This window comes from Cavia porcellus, unplaced genomic scaffold (genome assembly GCF_034190915.1).
Source record: "Cavia porcellus strain 051 isolate PalLab524CR breed Dunkin Hartley unplaced genomic scaffold, mCavPor4.1 scaffold_4, whole genome shotgun sequence".
Taxonomy (NCBI): Eukaryota; Metazoa; Chordata; class Mammalia; order Rodentia; family Caviidae; genus Cavia; species Cavia porcellus.
Window position 1 is genome coordinate 20023224 of NW_026947487.1, and position 6000 is coordinate 20029223.

Genomic DNA, 6000 nt, shown 5'->3' on the forward strand with positions numbered 1-6000 from the left:
TTAGGGAAGACAGAGAAATAAAAGGAATAAGGTTAGGAAAGGAAGAAGTCAAATTATTATTATTCATATATGATATGATATTCTACATAGAAGATCCCAAAAACTCCATCAAAAGACTACTAGAGTTAGTAAGCAAATTCAGCAGTATAGCTGGATACAAAGTCAACAATCAAAAATCAGTAGCATTCCTATATACAAACAGCAAATCCACTGAGAGAGAAAATATTAAAATAACATGTTTCATAATAACAAAAAATGAAATACTTAGTAATCAATTTAGTAAAGGATATAAAAGAGCTATATATTGAGAAGTATAGTACTCTTTAAAAGGAGATTAAAGAGAGTATCAGAAATGGGAAAGGTATCCCTTGCTCTTGGATAGGAAGAACCAACATTGTGAAAATCGCCATACTTACAAAACTGTTTGGACAGATTTAATACGTTTTTCAATCAAAATACCATTACAAAACTAGAGAAAATATTCCTAAAATTCATTTGGAAGCAAAAAACGACCTAGAATAGCAAAGGCAATCCTTCACAACAAAGGCAAGGCAGGAAGCATCACAATTCCTGACTTGAAATTATACTACAAAGCTGCTGTAATAAAATCAGCATGGTACCGGCAAAAACAAACAAACAAAAAAATATGAAACAGACAGACAAACAGAAAAACATACTTGAAGACCAGTGGAACAGATTAGAGGATACAACTAAAAAAACACTCAGTCATCTTACCTTCGAAAAAGGGGCCAAATTTGTTCTCTGGAAGAAAGATAGTCTTTTTACTAAATGGTACTGGACAAACTGGATTTTCACATGCTGAAGACTTAGGCTTGATTCTTGCAATAACCATGCACTAAAGTAAAGTCAAAATGGATCAATAGTCTAAATATTAAAACAGAAACACTAAATCTACTGGAACACAAGGTAGGTAGAAATGTCAAAGGTATAGGGGTAGGCAAAGAAGACATAAACAAAACTCAAACTACTTCAAAGAACCAACAACTGGGGTCTTATCTTATTAAAGGTTTTTGACTACAAAAGAAGTCATCAAGAAAGTGAAAAGAAGGGCTGGAGGTTTAGCTCAGCGGCATAAGCACCTGCCTTGGAAGCAGGCAGTCATGAGTTCGATCCCCAGTACCAATAAAAAGGAAAAAGACAAAAAACAAAATAATGTATACCTAAGAAAGTGAAAAGAAAATCTCCATAATGTTAAAAAATTAGCCAAATATTCCCCATACAAGGGACTTATATCTGGAACATATAAAGAATTGAAAACAATCAGGCAACCAAAATTTAAAGACCCAATCCAAAAATCAGCATTTGGAATGAATACACAAGCAGGCAGTCGTGAGTTCGATCCCAGGTACCGATAAAAAGGAAAAAGACAAAAAAAAAATTCTCAAATGAAAAAATACAAATGATAAATACATGAATAAATGTTCCATATTACTTGTCATTCAGAAAATATAAATTAAAACAACATTGATGATCCATCTCGCTCCAGAAATAATGGTTGTCATCAATAAATCAACCAGTAGCAAATATTGGTGGAGTTGCAGGTAAAAAGGAACACTTTTCCACTGTTGGTAGGTGTGTAGATTGCTACAACCCCTGAAAATCTATTTGGAGATTCACAAAAACTAAGATTAGAGGTTCCATTCAATCCAGCTGTTCCCTTGCTGGATATTTTCCCAGAAGAACTGAAAACATTATGCCACAGCAATATACGTGCACCCATGTTTATAGCAGCACAATTTGTAATAGCCAGTTCTTGGAAACAATCCAAATGCCCATCAACCAAGAAATGGATAAAAATGTAATATATTTATACAATGGAGTGTTACTCAGGTATAAGAGATAAACTTGAGGCTTTTATAGATAAATGGATGCAACTTGAGACATTACTTACAAGTGAAATAAATCAAACTTGCGTGTTCAAATATCATACTGCCTCTCTAGTATAAAAACTACAACAATAATATTATCCAAAATATACATGTTGTGAAAATGAAAGAGAAAGAATGTGCTGAAAAGGAGGTAACAACAAGGATAGAGGAAAGGAAAAAAGAAATAAGGACAAGATGTGTGTGTATATAGGTGTACATATGCATATGTGTGTATGTATGTAGACACAAAATAGATAACTATACTACTGTTCTCTGTAAGTTCATCTAAAAGAACAGTTTGTGTTTATTGTCTGATTGATCGTTTTTATGCCTAAATCTTATAATTTGAACAATTACTTTTAAGATAATAGCATGCAATATATTAACTAGTGTTAATTTCTTACTATATTTTTTGAAATTGTGCATCATTTTTTATACTTTTTTGTTTTGCTTTTAAAATTAAAAAAAAACCGAAAAAAGGTCATTTTTTCTGCATTCAGAAAAATTCAAGGCAGTCTAAATGTATTCCTTGAGGGATATGTAAGTGACTTAGGTTCCTGCCAACACTGAATTTCATTCTTTAAGAAAAGTTAAAACATTTATTATGTAAGTGGCTGCTATGAGGCAGATATTTAAACAGTCACAGTTTTTAAGGTCCTGTTATCAAATAGTATCATTTTTTTCTTTAATATTTGGGTCATTGTTCCACTAAATTGTCGTTGTCCTTTTCCTCCGTTTTATAAAAAGCAGTGGAGTTAGTGCCTCTAGGGATGATCTGATCTGACAAGACTCATGGAAATAAATGGACAAAATTTTTAGAAATTACACAAAAGAAAGATCACAGTTGTCTCTTCTGCTCAAGCCTCTTAAGACATTCCAAAGTGAAAAGTTACTCCACACTGCACTGGACAAATGCCCCATAGCATGAGGTGAGTTTGACTCCTGTCCTTTGACAGAAATCAAGGAAATAAGAAGTAGGATGGAATATGAAGTTATTTGAGGACAATAAGTTTGTTCCATGGACTAGAGGTAAAAATTTTAAAATAATTTGCAAGATTAAAATGTGTAAGTATATGTGTATTAAAACTATAATTGATTAAAATTTGGAGAACATAAATAATATACAAATAATATAGTATTTAATTTTTCCTAGCAATGCATATGACTTACAATGGTAGACTAAAATTATTTTCTTTCTTTCTGAAGAGGAGTTGTGTTGAACATATAACTCATAAATCAAATTTGGAGCTATTATTTTTCAGTAGTATAAATTATGCTATTATAGGTATAATTTTATTTGTAGCATTTTGAAAATAATATAGAGCAGCCAATGTTAAATAAGATTTAAGTCTATTTCAAGTATTTTATTTGTGGCAAAATAAGTAGTTTATATGCCAAATATGGTATGATAAGTACTTTAAAAATAATGCAATCAGACACTGATGCTCTAGTGACTTCATGCATCACACTACTGTGACTCACAAAGACAATTTAAAATTAATTACCACAAGCAAAATATAATATATGTAATATTTTGTTTGCTTAATTGTATTTTTAGCCTCAATCTTTTATACTTTAAAATATAATATATATAATTACATAGTTTTATTAGAGTATCCAAAGTACTTTGTAATAATGTTTAATAATTTGATTGTTATATATCCCATATGAGAAGGAAAGCGAGACAAGTCCAAAGTCATTTAAACATAATATACAATTAATTTCTATATGATATTTTGCATAGACATTAGTGTATCAAGTACTTCAGTTAGTATTCACTTCAGATTCCAGAAACCATACCAATTATTTTAAAATAAAAAAATTAATATTAAACATTTTGAACAGGTTGGTCATGTAATGAATAGCTGGAAATGCACAAAGTTCAATGAATTACCTCAGAAGCATAACCACAAAAAAACCAGCTTTCACTCCTAGGATGAGAAGGGCAAAGAAAAGAGCTGGTGTTAGTGAAACTTGAGTCTTGGTGAAGGAGTTTCACGGAGTAGCAAATCTGCTCCCTGAGGAGGATGTGTTACTTCGGCTGGAAGATTGTTTAGGAAGAGAGAATAGGAGAGACTATCTAGAGCTAGAACCCTGTATGGCCAAGATGGTGTATTAACTTGCTGATATTTCTATCCCTAGGGGCTTGCTGAATTACTTCTGTGTTAGAACAACTGCAAACTGGGATTAATTATTTCTGCAGGAACAAAATGTTACCATCAGAATAAAGATGCGTTTCTGGTTGTTACTGAGAAGACCTAAAAGTAACACAACAAGCAAAAGATAATGACTCCTTTCTCTCCAAGTTTCCAATAATATCTGTGGTTAGTAGTCTAATAGAAAGTCAACTAACATTGTGAGGCGTGGTGGTACACTCCTGTCATCCCCACACTCACGAGGTTGAGGCAAATTTGAGGCCAGACGGGGCTACAAAATAAGCTCAAGGCTGACCTGAACTACAGAGCGAGACCCTGTCTCAAAAACACCAAAGCAAAATCAAAAAAGAGAGAAAAGAAAGTCAGCTAACAAAACAGAAATTTGGTCTGCAAAGACTCATTACTAGAAATAAAGTATAGAAGGTAAGTGGGCAGGGAACTTGAAAGGCAGTACCTAAAAACCAGCACATCACTCAGGCATCTACTGCTGTGCACAGTGTCTTAAAACAGATGGGATACAACTTGCGGTTTTTAGTCAAGTCTCTCTCTTTTACTTACATATAAACCACATTGAGACATACAAGCGTGCAAGCAGGAAATGAAATGCTGAGAGAGGCCCAGACTCAAAGAGACCCACGAGTAGAAACAGGGGGAAGAGGCAGAGTTATAGTTGGCGGAGATCCCGATTAAAGGTACAGAAATAGTGAAAGGCTGTAAGATAAAAAAGGAAAGCAATACACAGGCTTCTGCATTTTCTTTCAGAACTTCACTACTTTTCATTAAAAGGTAAACTGTATTTCTGCTGCCACTGAAACTGAATTGTCTCAGCTGTCATGGTGGTATAAAATCAAGTAAGTGACACTGTTACCTACAAAGCCCAGATTGTAAAGTAGATATATCTTCTGCTTACCTGAGGATCTTGTCTTTTAAGTCATCATGTTATGGGGTATCCAGGCCACTTAGAAGGGCTAGATGTAGATGGTCTGGTAAACCATCTTTACCAAAATATCTGGACATAAAATCAAACAACATTTGGATGACTCCATCTCCCAGACTTTGAGCCACATCAGTGATGTAGGGACAAGCTATCTTAAGCTTGCCTAACTTACAGATTCAGGAGTGATATATGTAATGAGTTATCCAAAAATCTAGGCCAAAAAGTATATACATAAAATATCATATATATAATACTATATATAATACAGTATATGTAGTGTTGTATATGGTATATAGAGTCATATGTACTATATATCATATATGTACTATGTATACTATACTATATATACTATATACTATATATATATATATACTATATACTATAGTACTATATGTACTATATATATACTTTTAAGCTAAAGTTTATGTATTCTATATTTTAAACTAAGTAGACATATACTGTACAAGACATTTTTAAGGTAAGATTTGAAATAGTTTGTTATGAAAATGTAGTAATTGGAAAGGGCTTTGGTACCAGGAGTTTTGTGCTGTTATAATGAAATCTAAAAGTTGCTTTGGGACCAGGCGGTAGTGAATGTTGGAACTCTGAGGAGAGCATTAATAAAAGCCTGGAAGGTTTTTGCTAGAAAAAGTTAGTCTGCTACTGAGGATGCTATCTGTACAAAAATGACAAAAATGTTACTGAAGCGGGAGGTGAGGAAAATCGTGTTATATAGTGGCAGAAAGTTTAGCAAGACTTTTGCCCTGAGGTTGTATTGGACGCAGAAAATATATCTGACAAAAATGGTTGCTGTGGCTAAGAAAGTTTCCTAACCTCCTTTTTCTATCTATAGTAAAACGAGAAATGATGAAAGAATTGTTCAGTTTTAAAGCAAACTTTAGAAAAAATATAAACAATTCTAGACTTTGTGCATCAAAAAATCAAGACTTACTCATATTTAGTCATGCATTTTCCAAGTTTTACAGTAATATTCAAATCAAGAATAGAACTATAAGTT